The following is a 16287-nucleotide window of genomic DNA, read 5'->3' as shown; positions in this document are numbered from 1 at the left end:
GCAGGAAATGCCAAACAGCTGTTAATAACCACAACTTAGCAGAGCCGCCTTCATCTTACTGTCTAAACATTTACTTGCTCTGACTCATGCATGTAAACTTTCCCAAATCTGGCTGTAGGAGCAACTCGGTCCTCCATGCAGTAAAACATTATCGTCATTACTTGTTTGTTTCATCATGAGTTTACTCCTCCCCCTCAAATTTAAGAGTCCATCCAGTGCAAGTCATGCTAATGGCCTCAGCTCGGTCACACAGCTGCAGACAGGAAACACTCACAGTTTCCACAGATAAGACTGATGGGCATGTTTCCTGTACTTTCTAAAGCAAATTCATATTTGCTGCATTTTGGCTCTTTGGCTTGTTGTGTATCTTATTCTTATCACCATCTTGTTAGCCCAAAAAAAATTCCAGCAGCTATTTTTAATGTATGAGTCCCTTTATAATTGCGACAGCTTGGGAAAGTTAAGTTTATATAGGCAAATCACTTCATTAAAGGTCAGAATCAGAAATAAAACAATTATTAATTAAATTAATTAAAACAAAAAGTTTTAATTAGAAGGTAATTTTTCACAGAACAAAATTAGTTTTGCGCTTTTTAAACGTTCTTTTGCTCATACATGAACTACAATGAATAAAAATACATTACAAGAAAGAAAAGGAAACAAAGTTAGTTGAGCTCTGTTTAACAACAACATTAGAAACTTGTTAAGTATGACCACATGCTGGTGTCATGCTCGTCAGGTTATCTAACAGATGGTCACAGTCCAGCTCGCTGTCGACTGACACAGTTCTTGTCCTTGTTTCTGGTCCTCGCACAAAGGCAGAATTCATGCTGGAGAGGAACAAATGTTCTCGTTAAATGTACAGTAAAAAAATCCAGTTTCTCAGTAAAACGGTGTATGAACCTAAAAGTGTTTGAATAAATAGACACCGTCAGAGGAGGAATACAAGATGTTTTGTCTAAATCTGCTTTTTCTTAAATGCACCGATTTGTTTTGTTTTCACTCTTTGTACTTTTTCTACATAAAAAAGACCACCAATCATAGCAGCTTGAAATACAAATCTATGCTAAATGTTGTCTGTCTGTAAGTCCTGGAACAAATTTGTGTATGTGGATATGTTCACGCTAATGATAAAATTCAAATTATTTGGACTCAAGTAGACCCTGCTCCTTTAATTCAGTCACATCAGCGCAAACACAGCGATTTAAATTGGTCATCTATATCATTAAAACACTAAATGAGAGAAATGTTGATGGTACTTACGTGTACTTTTTACTATTGTAGGGTCGCTACCTTAAAATATAAAGCGCCTTAAAGTGATTGCTGTGTTATATAAATACATTTGAACTGAACTTTGACATGCACCAACCACATAAACTTTCCCAGAAACATCCTGATGGCAGCAGCTATCCCAGTAGTGAAGTTTGCATCGTCTAATGCTTTAAGAGGCCAATGCATTAACCCAGTCTTTAAGTTCCCAATATGCCAGTCTAACTAAGCATGCAGGAAAAACCCAATTGTCACAGATCACCCAACAGCTGATTCAAAAGAAGTCTTCAATTTCAGCAAGATATCAGTCAGTTTTTTATGTTATCCCTCAAGGCGCTTTATATTGTGAGGTAAGACTATAATATTAAAAGAAACCTCAGCAATCAGATCAGCCAAAGACAAGAGGATGCTGCCTATATGTTGAAGCAATTTCAGTGTTAGAAGAGGAAACACATGAAAGTGTCACACTGAAAGCAGTGTTTTATTTGCCTTAATGGAGATGTAAGTGGAAATTAAATACTGATTCATTCATGGTGACCTGATTAATTTACTCTACTGCTTACTTTCAATTAAATTCAGCTTACTCCAAATAACTGAAGATTACTGATTTTTTTTAAACATTGTTGAGTATCTTTCAATAAAACAAAATTCCAACTTTAAAAGTGAGACACAAAAAGCGTGATTACATTCACCTTTGGATTTTCCAAGATGCAGCCACCCACAAAGTGTCTATTTAAAAAAAAATCAGTTTAGTCACCCCCATATCTCCTGATAAAAACAAGGAGGAGGACAGAGTGCTTATTTTTGGGTTATCAGCCAGGAGACTCCGAGCAGTAGTCGTCACTAATGGATGCATGAAAGCTTCCTGTGGTTTCATTGACTGAATTACGACACACTCTTATCCTCGTGAAAACAAACTTATTGTGATTCATTCAGAAAAACAGAAGCAGAGTGGAGGAGGAGTAGGAGGTCAGACAAAAGCTATCTGGACACATTCCAGTTGGCTGCTGTCACACATGAAGCATGTGGCTTAATAACATCAGTTAATATCAAAAGCATAAGATGATCCATAAAACAATGTGATGGATTAGAAACCGAAAAACAAACAAACAAACAAACAATAAGTTCAAACAAGAGTTCAAAACTTTTGCATAATCATAATTTTGAGTGGGTTTTATCTGTTTTGTAAAACTGATGTAATTCACTTTTTATACCTTTAGAACTTCTCCTCCTAATAACAGTTACGTTCACATGGTTAAAAAAAACACACCCTATTCTCATTTAGGTACAAAAGGTATTATAAAGATTAGATAAACTATTGTCCACAGCCTAATCCCATTGTCTGCCTATGCTAAGGCATGAGAAAGAAACTCTTAAATGACACTACCTGTATGAATTAAACCCTAAACCTACGTATATCATTAACAATGAGAATACACTTTGCCTCATATCATGTGATGTCACTTTTATGACAGCTATCACGGCAGTCCTGATGAGCTTGACTCAACCACACTCTTAAATAGGGCGCTCTAAACGAGGCCATCAGCTGCAGCTGACGATGGCTGATGAGCGGCAGGTGTGGCAGCTTCCAGCGCAGGAACACTTCCGGGTTGCAATCCCTCTGCGACCCAAAACATCTGGGAGTACGAACGTAAATGAATACACACAGGGAGACAAGAGGAAAAAGGAGAGAGAGCATCCAAAGCACTGCACATGGAACATAAACATAAATACAGAAATACATGAGCCCTCGGTCCCTAGACACAGGCCATGGCAGACTGCTTGGTTTAAACATTTTCTAGGCTGTGTTGAGTAGATCAGAGACAAATGTAACAGAGGACTGTCAAAATGTCAAAAAAAGGGTAAATAAAAAACATCCAAAACATTCATCAGACACGAAAGGCCAAATAGCTTTGTTATTCTTACACTATACTAAGATCCACACGTGTGAAGAGAGATAAAATGGTAAAGAACACAATTAGAAAATGTGTGTCATTATGTGACCCTACAGTGCTAAAACAAATGGAAAATAAAATATTACCTTTGCAGGGGGATGATAAAATTAAAATACAGAAATCATAAGAATAAATTATCAATGTTTGTACAAAGTGTGGTTCGGGTTAGCTAAGGAGATACATGCAGACGCATGCACTCTTAGAAAGGATGTTTAAAAAATGACACAAAACATGTGTTAATTAATCATTAATGAGTTAATTTAATGTATCATGTGTAAAAAAAACAGCGTAAATATTTAAAACGTGTAAAAAAGTCAACACACTTGATATGTTACACAGTTCGACATATTTTGTGTGTTATTTTTAAAAACCTAAAAAGCAGTTCAGTATTTATGTATTGGCCTGTTTTTAGTCAACTAAATTATACACGTGGTGGAAAATGAATCAAATTCTGTTCAGCAACATGAAATACTAGTGGCGGGAAGGTGGCGGTCTTTCTTCGCCTGGAATACTCTCAGACCCTACAGTAAGTATTCGTTACTAGCTTAGCTTAATGTAATGAAAATATGTCAGCTTTGTGGAAACTTGGAGTTTTTAGAAAGATTATTTTTATTTGAGAAGTTCTGAGTTTGAGCACAGTTAAGCTAAATAGCTAGCTAACCTTAAAATAGCAGTCGATGCTAACATACAATATCCTTCTCTAACATACAATATCCTAACTTTTACTCAACTTTTACCATTTTTGTGCATATGGTACTTTAAGTGTTTGTTTGAAATGCTTTGTAAAGCCTCTGGCGCAAATTTAATATTCAAATAGCACTGGGTGAACCTTGGAGTGGTTATATGTTAATTGCTGACTGGCAGGCTATTCTATACTTTTCTCTTGGCAAAACCGAGTAACCCACATTCCTGCAGGACTCTGTCTCTCTTTGTTGGCCCTGTGGCAGACTGGCAACCCTGTTCAGGGTGTGTCCCCTGCATCCTGTGAAACTGGGACAGGCTCCAGCTCCACCACAACCCTGAATTGAATAAAGCGGTAGAAAGTGAATGAACAGATGGATCTGAGTCTGATCTGAACTGTAGTTTCATTTTGAAAGAAACCTGCCTGCTGATGAAACCCATCCCACGTTTGCTTCTAAGAACTGCACCAAAGAGTTTTTCTGTTTTATTGAGTTCTTTGAACTGAACGTCAGATATGTCTGAGCTTGTTTTTATCCTCCTGTCTCCTGAATTTCCCAACCTCCCCACCACTTCTGATGTTATGTCTCTGATCTGATTCCAGTAAGATCCAAATTTGTCTTCAGCTTGCTGACTCCAGCAAACATGCAATAATTATGTCAGTTTAAGCGAGTTACTTGTCTTCCTTGGAACCCTTAAAATCCCCCAAGAGGTCACTTACGTTAAAAATAAATTTGACAAAATTCAAGCCGAGCTTTAAATCTTAACTGGAAATGTAGAAGATAATATAATAAAGGTATTACAAATTGTTATTTACAGATTTACATTTCAACATTTCAACTTCTAAATGTGTATTTTACTATGATCCTTCCTTCTTAGTTTAAATAATTTCAAAGCTCTATGACAGTAATCCCTGCCTTGACTCTTACACTGTCAGTTTTTTAAAATTTTAAAATACACAAGATAGTAAAATAATCAAGGACAGTCATATAAAAAAATTAAATAACTGCAAAAAACAAAACAAAACATATAAGTAGGTTAGGATCTCAAAAACCCATGTATCAAATATGACACCCTTGTCAATAGGGAAACCTGGTCATTTCTATTATGAAATATTCACTAATAACTTGGGGGGAATTATCTCTGAAACAACATTAAATGGCATCCTCCGGATTTCCAAATGTTGTGGTTTTAAACCTTTGAACTTTTCCATTCAGCTGTCTGCTGTTGCTGGTGAATGAAATATGGTGCTCTACATGTCTGATCGTCTCACTGCCAACATTCCTCTGAGTGATGCTTTTTCAGAGGAGCAAAGTTCTTGAAACTTCACAAATAGTCTACCAGGAAGGATAGAAATCTTCATTGTGTTTACAGAAAGTCGTTTGAGCACATGACAGTTACAGCATGTCTAAAAATAGTTCATTGATGAGAGCCATGATGGTGGCAAAACATACACATAGGACTCTCAGTTGTAAAATTAATAATTTATTTGGCTTATTTTATAAATCAAATCAATACAATGGCAAATTTATAATGACAGGTAAAGAATACATTTGTAATAGAGGTTTATACTGCTACTATTACTACTACTACTACTACTACTAATAATAAGAAGAATTTGTTCTGAAATTGCAATGAACCCAAATGATGTCTGATACAAATACACATTTACTAGTTTTATTGGATAGTCATATTTTGGATTCACATCCAAATTCTACTATCATCAGAAGTTTGGAGAAAATATTATGATAGTTCAAAACATAGATAAACAGAAACAAATAAATGAAATAATACAGTGATTCACAAATAGACACTTGTTCAAAAGATTTTATTTTATTCCTGTTTTCATTTGTGCTTTTCTTTGTTCGCTAAAGGTGCGCTGGAGGTCAAAAAAAGAGAAGGAAGAGTTTCAGCCGTCTTTATTTCAAAATGTCCTTCCATTACAGAGGGAAGCTCATCTCTTACCTTGCAAGATTAGCGATTGCAGTATGGAACCACCCATTGCAATGAATACCTTAAATAGTCTAAACATATTTTACATAACAATGAACTGAATAATGTTATCATAGCCATAGCAAGATCAGCGAGTCACATTTCAGCATTTTTCTCCTTACAATAGGTGCTGCCATATGACAGAAACACTGTAGTGCTCCCCACTGCTCTGAGAAAATGTTAACGTCATTGTTGGCATTTTCACCACTGCTTTTTTGGAGTTGCCAATGACCATATTTAGATAAAAAGCTTGACGGCTAAGCTAGCTGCTAATACTAGCAAACTTGGTTGGCAAGACACATATCTGCTAATTAGTGCTAAGAAACAAACTAAGTGTGCACAGTTTGTTCCTCCTGTGCAGAGAGGGCTAGTCTCCGAGCACTCCAGCTTCCTGCCACAGTTCAAAGAGGTTAAATGATGATGTGAGGCATGGATAGACTGGCGACCTGTTCAGGGTGTATCGTGTCCTTTGACCTATGACATTTGTGAGAGGCTTTAACTCTCTGGATTGGATAAGTGACAATAAAAAAGATGGCTGGATTCATCATATTGCCTTCTCTTCACTGGCTCCCTGTTAAACCCAGAATCACATTTAAAATCATTCTCCTCACATACAAGGTCTTAAATAAACTCATCCTATGACTTTTGTTATATTAAAGACCTTAGAGCTCTTCGCTCTAAGACTGTTCGCTTCCTTGTGGTTCCTAGTGTGTTTAAGAGTAGAATGGGAGGCAGAGCCTTCAGATTTTAGGCCCTTCTTCTGTGGACCCAGCTCCCAGTTTGGATTTGGGAGACTGACACCCTCTCTTCATTTAAGATTAGGCTTAAAGTTTCCTTTTTGATAAAGAATATAGTTAGGGCTGGATCAAGAGACACTGAATCCTACGTTAGTTATGCTTCAATAGGCCTGGGCTGCTAATCGCTTCCCATGATGCACTGAATATTTCTTCACCTTTTTTCAATCACTATGTATTTATACACTCTCTAGTCTATCTTTTGTCCTGTCTTCCTCCCCTATGGCACTTTAAAAAAAAGGATTTATCACAATTTTTAAAAATTGAGTTTTATTATGGGAAAATTTTTTTATTAATTAATTAACTTATTTATTGATTGCTTTTTGGCATTGCTTTATTATGCAAATATTGCTTAGCACAGCTTGTCCAAAACAAATTTCCCATGTGGGATAATAAAGTTTGTTCTTAATCTTTTATAAATAAAATTTCATTGAATTAAATTGAACTGAACTGGTCGGATGGATGGACTAAAGTCATTTTTTGTTCTACATGTTAAACACGTGCATTTTAACATGAGGTTTTAGAAGACATGACCATTTTTGGTACTATACCCTACTGCAGTAGACTGTACATTAGCATGGACATTTTACAGCTAACATTATCATATGATTTGTAGGGATAGTATGAATATTATGATGTTAGGGTTTTGTAATTATTCTATTGATAACAGTGTGTTTTTTAAATTTTGTATTTAATGCACGTTATCTTCTTTGTACCTTTGTTATCAAATTCTGGTCACTTCTCTGTGGAAGAAAAGAAAGTCTGTACATGAAAAATTTTATGGCTGAAAACCGGAAAGAAATGGAGCAGATAAAAGGCTTGGATGTGACTCAGGTGTGTGAAAAGATGCATCAGTCTGACGTCATGCTTTTGGAACTGCAACTCCACAAGAAAGATATGGCAGGATAAAGGAATCGAACCACCTGGAAATGCATGATTCACCTGAGCAACTGAGAAAAGCTCTAAACTGGCACAGTTGTCAGTTCCCATCCCCTCTTATGTTTCTGACCTCAGTAAAAATATACAATAACAAAATTATACAGAGGAAATTAATAAAAATACAATGTTACTTCAAGGTAACATGCAGTATATTTTGTAACAACTTTAAATTAAATACAATTAACAATGAAACATCCCTCTTTTCTAAATGTGGATACATTTCTGACAAGTTTTCCTGGAGGAAGATCACAGAGCTGAACTGTGTGAGGAAGACAAAAAAAGAGTCATGTGCCCTGAATCACATGACTGATATTTTTATACAGCACATTTCTACGCTTTTATGTGAATTAAAGGCCATGGGGCTTTGCTTCAATATTACATTATTATTATTATTATTGATCATATAAGACTCAAAAATGACATTTAAAATGTGGGAAACACCGTTAGAGCGATATTTCTTTAAGGAGATGTAATGTCCTTTTTTTCTTTTCTTTTTTTAAATTCCAAGAGGCGTGACTCCCTTGTGCAACACACATGGGATATTCAGATGCACGAAGCTCAAGTTTCAGGATTCATAACCACGTTGCTAGGTATATCCTACTGTTGTGGTTACTCAGTTTTCAGTACCTAACAATGTATAATTGTGCATCCCAGTCAAAACCATGATGCTTTGGCAGATATCAAGACCAAGCCTGTTTGAGAGGGTGATAAAGCCTGCATAAAGAAGTGGGAGAGGTGGAATAGGTATTCCTAGCTCATTCTAATTCCTGCTGCATCGAATGTCATAGCTGCTAGAATCTCGCAGACACACCCAAGCTGTCCTTTGATGTCGGTGCAGTGACGCAATACTGAGACAATTCCGTCCCTCGTGTTGTTAAAGGATGGCATCACACGTTTTTTTCAACCACGTAAATTGGAGGCACATTAACTGAAGCATTTTAAATACTAAAGCACAACACACACATGAACTGGTCCTACAGAACAAAAAACAAACCAAAGAAAGCTGCTGTAATCCTGTGAAACCAGTCGCTGTTGCGTTCAGGTATGTTTCACTGAATGACATCAGGCTACACCCTCTTTTGTTGTTTCATAAATGCCGCCGCACCATCATGGTGGCACAGAATGTGCAGCATTGCTACCTCATGACTGAGGTATGATGGTGACATTTCAGATTGAATGGGGTGCAGATTAAATCTCTTGCCTGACTGGTCAGTTACACTGTCAAATGATATTGGTGAGAAAGTGGGAGGTGTGGGAAATATCAAATTAGCAACATCCCAAAGTCCACAGTACAGGTGTCCGATGTATGATTCTGCACCCTGCAGCCCCACCTAAACCAGGTGGAGCTGCATTTAAGTGCAGAGTCATACTTCCAGAGGCCTTTCAGATGGACTGTGGGTGTTCCCCACCTCGGAAATACCTCAAATTGTTTTCTAATCTTGGATTTATGCAGCTCTGAGGCAAAATTAGTTATGAGCTTTAAAAATAAACGAAGGATTTAAAGGAGCGGTTACTCAACATGAAGGATTGCTGCTTAAGAATACAATATCATCATGCATAAAACAGTAAAAGTTTTAACTAACAATGACAGAAATTTCTACTAGAAAGAAGAAAAGAAAAATACTTTTTGGATTTAATTTTTCTTCCTGAAATTTTAGAGTAAGCTCTATCATTGTGAGTTAGTCTGGTATTAGTTATTTTGGATCATATCTTTACAAAAGTAAAATTGAAAGAAGGAAAATTGTGAGAAATTATCTTGATGTTCTCCAGAAAATATCACAAACGAATCAGGATTCAGTTCAGAGCATAGTGTCAGGATATCTGCAGTAAGCTGAGACTGAAGAAGTCACTTGGATGAGGGACGAAATGTTTCTCCCACTGAAAACGCCGCGTCCAGATGAATAGAATCAACTTTTGGGGATAGTGTCAGGATAGTTTTCAGCCTCGGTGAAGATATTTGGTCTTTGTACATAAATACACTCTGTACATAAACAAGCTGTCATCCCTGCTGGACAGCATCTCCCACCCAATGCAGAAGACTCTGAGAGAACTGAGCAGCTCCTTCAGCTGCAGGCTGCAGCACCCACGATATGGGACAGAGAGACTCCGCAGGTGATTCCTTCCATCTGCTGTCAGACTCCTCAACAAAATTGACCACACACATTCTACTGTATATAGTATTTTATTCTATTTTATATAGTATGTTATTCTTTTGATCTTATTCTAGTTTTCCTTATTTTTGCTGCTGTAACTTTGTATTGTCCACTTTCTGCTGCAACACAACAAATTTCCCACGTGTGGGACCTGCTGTATTATTCTTAATGCAGCAGGGTCAAATGTACTTGTTAAGCATAATAAATATCACCTAGTAAAACATCATCAAAATATAATTAAGAATACAGTTTATTTTTTTAGAGGCGTTTTCTGTTTCTTTTACCTGCAGCTAAATATAACTCGGAATAATTATGGAGGCCTTACTTGCATCAGTAACTATTTATAGCTGAGTGTTTCTTGTACCTGTGACATTTACAAGTGAGAGCTTTGAATGCCTGTGAGTCACTTTGGACAATAAACTGAGCCTTGATCACGACAAAGGTTGTGCAGTGACATAAACCCTGACAAAAAACCTGCGAACAAAGACTCACTGTGAAAAAGCAAAGCACTTTGTGTTGCTCCACACCTTCTCTGCTGTGGAAGTAATTTGCAACCCACTCTCCTCTATTGTCCCCCCTTCATAGTACGTTAACTCCCTCCAATAGCAAATTATCTGTGACACGCAAGTGAATGGAATTACAGACCTTGCCACACCTAACCCCCTAGATGTCATGCAAGCAATCATGCAGAGAGCACGTATACACCACTGAAGGCTCCAGGCACCCATCAATCCATTTTTAATACAAATAGGGCCTGGGCATGTCAGGGCCGCTGCCACCCCACCTCCTACACCCCTACAGCCAATTCCCATCATAACATCATTGAACAAAACACTGTAATGAAAGTATGTGTACTTTAGCATGTTCTTAGAAAGGGAAAAAGGTAAATTATAAGACAAAAATGTGTCCTGATCAGTGTTGGGCAAGTTACTTTGAAAAAGTAATTATTTATAGTTACTAGTTACTTCAAAAAAGTAACTGAGTTAGTAACTGAGTTACAAGATTCTAAAAGTAATTAACTACTTGAAAAGTAACTATTGTGTTACTTAAAAAAAAAAGTTTAACCCTCTGGGGTCCAGGTTATAATTTGCCATTTTTAACTACTTTTGATGTTTCCTCTACGTTTCACCTTTAAAAACTGTTTATTTGCCTTGTTTGGTATCATTCTTTTCAGCACAACCTCACGTGTCCTAATTTACAGTTATGTTTTCATTTTGACATACTGTATTAACACAATTGATCTAAAATCAGTCAAAAAACATAAAATCCGAGTAGAAAAAGTAATATTTTTTACTGTAACAACCACAAACATGTTTAATCATCATCATATTTCATAAATTTTATTCAAATATAAATTGTCAATTTTAAAATCATAGGCACAAGTTTTGCAAACAACAAAGTTATTTGCAGCCATTTACCTTTTACCCCAATCAGGTGTTCTGCATTCAATAAGATGCCGCACTCTAAAGATTTCTGTCCATTATAAAGGAGAACATCACAAGCCTGATACCTGCAGGTCTGACAGCAGCAGGTGTATCACTCCTGTTTCTACCTGGAGACAGCAGTCACCTTATTGTTCTGACACACAACACAAAACTAGCCACAACACTACACACTAACTACACAAGACAACACATTAACTACACACTACAAACATGCTAAACGTCACAAATCTCAAAACTCGCTCTCTCTCTTTTTCTGCTCTCCCTCTCGTCGTCACTCCTAAAACTTCCCCCTCTTCCTAAACAACCGAATGTCATGTTGCCATATCAGTTTTTGATTGGTCGACATGGTGCATTTTTCCATCAACACGAACGGGCTGGTTTTTGTTTTGTTTTTTAATTTTTTGGTCATAAGCAGAGTGCTTGCTAGTGCTGTCCTTAGACAGTAAACGTGACGAAACTATTGAGGAAAAATATATATAAATATATATTGTTTATCATGACTCTGTTTTTATGTGGCCTATTGACACAATTCAAAAACTGGTATATATCACCTTGTTGCTTTGTCATCTTGAAGTGGTCATGTGATTGGCTTACCACGACTGCTATATTTTTCCTCAGTCAAACAGCAGCACTCATGCGATTGTTTTGCCCCCTTAGCTCCAGGTGTTGTGCCAAAAAGTGATTGTCGGGTAGAAAGTGATTGCCGTCCGCGGGAGCGCGCGCAGCTGCTTAAAGCTGTAGCGCCCAGATTACTTACAGATACTTCCGGCAACTGATATAAAATGCGGTAAGCTGAACACAGCTGCAACCGTCTGTTTGTTGAAAAATAGCAACGCGACCACATCGCATTTTCTTGTTAGTAACAGTAACGGCGTTGTAACAATAGAAATAGTAATTAGTTAGATTACTCGTTACTGAAAAAAGTAACGCCGTTACTTGTAACGCCTTTATTCCCATCACTGGTCCTGATGTATTTGTATCATTTTACAAGTAGTATTTTTTGAAAGAATTATTAACCTCTTTGGTGTCTGGTCCCTTTTAAGTTTACTTGATGATATAACTCTCCCAAGCTCTCCACATAGAGAACTACTTTTGTTTTATACTGCTGGTGTTGGAGACACCTTTTGCAATAAAAGAAGTATTAAGGACTTTCCCTTACATGATGCTTCTTCACCCTAAGGCTGACCCATCGGGTGATATTGAAATCTACTTAGTAAGATTTTTCTTTCCGGTTGAAACGTCACTATTGACCAAAATTTGTTGAGAAATCCTGACTTGGTCTTCTGCTTCCGCTCTGATACAGCCGGGGAATCTCCCACTGAATGCTTGTCTTCCCTTTTTCTTCTTTACCCTACCCTGTCCTTTCCTCCACTCTTCTCTCTCTGTAAGATCTCAGTGCTCACCCTGCCCCTCCTTTCTGCTCCACTCCAGTACAAACCGGTAGGTTTCTCGATACTTCCTACCACTGTGACTCATTGTGTTGGTATGGAGGGAAAAAAAGGGAAGTGTAGGAGGACAGCCTTCTTTTCTTTAACCCTTGTAATCACGCTCAGCTCCTTCCTTGAAGTAAACAGTAACTCATTTAGAGGGTGAAATTATGACACAAGTCAAGAAAAAATGGCAAAATGAACAAAATCAATACAAAAATAATATATTAGAGTTGCAGCAACTGATGCACAAGTTTACATTTATGTATATTAGGGTGATTTCTTTGGGTATAATTTCTGTAATTGCTAAGTGGTTTCCATCAGGAAGACATTCTTCTTGGTGAAACCCATTGGACATTACAGGATATTACATAAATTTGGCGGGAAATGCTCTAAATAATGCAAAGTCTTAAGTGAATGGATCGTTTCAGCAGTATATCATGAAGCATCCTCAGACTGTGTGAAAGCTGTTGTTTTTAAGGGGGTATAGGTCTATTTTTTTCAACAGATTACATCTCAGGAGTATTTCACGAAGTGCCACGAGACTATGCTAAACAGCTGAAAACTCTCAAAACTTTAAACATGCTTTATCCTGCAAATAAAGATTTCCTGTAAAGATTTCTGTAAAAAAAGAAAAAGAAAGAAAAGACAAAAGTTTTCAAGCACGAGATGAAACGGTCTCGCTGACTGCCGCTGAAATAAGATGGATAAAGTGTGTTTGGTTGTTTATGGAGTGATCACGCAGTTAAGCAGAGTGCAGAGTTTCCACTGAGGCCAATGCTTCATCCACGTGTGTCATTGTATGTATTTGTATGTGTGTGTCTGTGCTGCTGTTTATTGCACATTTATTGCACGTGGGCTGTTGGCAAATGTGTGCGTGTGAGCGTCTGCTGAGATGTAAACAGTAGATTTTGTGGAGACATGCAATGCGATTGAGTTGTTATCTTATGTGGGTGAACCTCAGCAGATACGACCCATTAGTCAGACAGTCCCCAGTCAGAAGAACTGCAATAAGAACCACAGCAGGAGTAACAATACATCACGATGACTCAGCTGAAAATAACAAAACAGCTCTCAGTAGATCCGTTTACATGCAGTTCTTCCATATGTGCTCATTCAGCTGGTCATAGAGATGTCACACGTCATTTGCAAGCATCTCATGGAAAGTTTTAATCTACTTTTTGATATTTACTTTCAGGAATCTTTTCATTTTCGTCATTTCTTTCTTGCATCAATGCCTAAAACAAACTTTTTTTTTAGTTTTGAGACTTTGTTCGTTTTATAGATATTGCAGTACTAATGTTAATGCAATCGAACATTTCATAGGATATTTAAAAACTTTTAGGCTTTTAAAATGTATTGAATGCTGTACTGGGCTGTTGTGGTTGACAGGTGAGAAGGTGTGAATGCCAGCTGATGATTTATCTGTCAACTACACTTCTGTCTACATCTATGACACAAGCAGCTCTTAGAAACATGGTGAGGAGTTTGGTCATTCATGTAAGGAACAGACAATGGATGACAAGACAAAACTGTCTCTGTGCTGAATGTATGCCAATTACAAAACAACATTTAAGTAATGAACAATGGTTTATATAATGTTGATATTACGGTGCTTCTCACTGAAATGAAGTGCAACCAGCTCCTGGTTAAGGAAACTTTCTTTTTTACCATTTACTGTCTGAAGCGCCAGCTGTTAGTGTTTCTTTTTCCTCATATTACATTTTTAGTGACCGTTATTGTAGCTTGCTCTATATCGAACTGAAGGTTGTCATCTGGCCAAGAGCAGAGTGTTACTGCAGCTACAGGACTGCCTAACTGTCAACTGTCACAAATCTACAATTGTTTAATCCCAATGATCCTGAGCAGCTTGCGTCACGTTGTCAGAGATGTAGCTCAACTACCTACCACTTCAGGGAAATAAGTCACGCACTCAGACTCATTTATAAATGAACCTCGGGCACTGACTCCAGAGTGCACCTCGTTCTAGGCTATTATTTAGATTTGTCAGGTTTAAACAAATATAGAGAACAAAGAATTTAGTTTTATTTATTTAATGTTTAATAGATAACACTTAAAGTTGGACCATCCATCGTCCTTCATCATCAGTGACTTTAACGGTTTACCAACAGTTAAACAGGGGAAAGAGCTGCAACCAGTAAATGGCAAAACTTGATATGAAACTATGTCATAAGTCAGTGTCTTATCAGGCTGCAAGTTCAGACATAAAGTCATACTTTGGTGGGTAAACAGAACTCTTCTGACCTTGGCTCCACTTTTCCACAACTATTTTTAGAGCTCAGGTCAAAATTCTTCATACAAAAAAATCACAGAGTTATAGATGTTGGCACGGTTCTGTTATGGGAATCTTGTTTTCCTTGAAGGACCTTTAATGGAAAGACATTGAAGCCAAAGATCAGAGCAGGCATTAATGGCAATAGATATACTGAGACACAACACCAAGGAGCGGTGGCTTATAGATACACAGCAACTGTAGGCAGGCTAAAGCAGTTTATGTCGTACCTTATATACAAGTAGGGTGTATAGAAATATATCAGCTGGTGCTGAGATAAGCTGATCTGCTGGAATTTCAGTTAGAACTAATTTAGAAATGTTCAATAAATGCTGACCTCAGACGTCGAGCCTGTTTTGGAAGCAAATAACTGGAAAAACTTTGTCTTTTGAACAAACACAGGTCAACAGAGTGTAGACAACAAGCCAGAGGAAGCTTTGATTTAGATGATTACTGACACATGACATAATAATAAGTGTTTGTCTTTTCATCTACAGCACTGTGTAAACGTCACGAGCCACACCTCAAGTCCTTAATCTTTCTTTGCTTGCTTGTAATTACTTGATTTAGTCTTCAGGAATAGTTCTCCAGGCTTCCTAATGATATTCCAAAGTTCTTCTTTAACTGTTAGCTGCCTTTTGTTTTGTTCTCTGTCAAGAAGATCCCACACTGCTACAATAATGCTGATTTTCAGGTTTTGGGGACTGTTCCACTGTGAGGGAGAAATGGGATGGGGTGACTCAAGACAGTACTGTATGGTTAGTATTGTAAGTTACCCCCTGACAAACACCATATACATTTTTAACAACAAGAAATAACCCCTGAACCTAAAAAAGCTAAACAAAACATTTTTTTTCAACAAGAAAAACTAAACTGAACTGGAACAAACCCGACCGGGAAAGTAACTGAGACCAAAGTTAGACTAAGACATTAAAAAACAAAAAAAAGAAACCTACATACTGGAAGAAACCAAACAAATTCTGGATCAATATCCTGCTCATCTGTAAAATCTTTCCTGCGATGTAACGTTTGCTTTGTAAAGGTGAATTATGAAGCAAAAGACTGACCACTGAAAAAGAGAACTAAGAAATTTGTGGGAACTTTCCACAGCAGCTCTGACTGGGTAAAACCGATGAGGCAGTGAGGTGTGGGCATGTTCACACTGGTCTGGTCTCCAAGCATCTTTTTATTATGCATTATGCAACATTTGATCACAGAGCTGCACATGAACAAATCTGGAGGAGAGGAGCCTTTGTTGCTTCTCATAGGTTACTTAGGAAATCATATATAACAAGTTGATAAAAAAATGCAAACATCAGCAATTATTTCAGTTACATTAGAG

The sequence above is a fragment of the Maylandia zebra genome, linkage group LG12, assembly GCF_041146795.1.
Source record: "Maylandia zebra isolate NMK-2024a linkage group LG12, Mzebra_GT3a, whole genome shotgun sequence".
Classification (NCBI taxonomy): domain Eukaryota; kingdom Metazoa; phylum Chordata; class Actinopteri; order Cichliformes; family Cichlidae; genus Maylandia; species Maylandia zebra.
Note: the sequence above shows the minus strand (reverse complement) of the source record.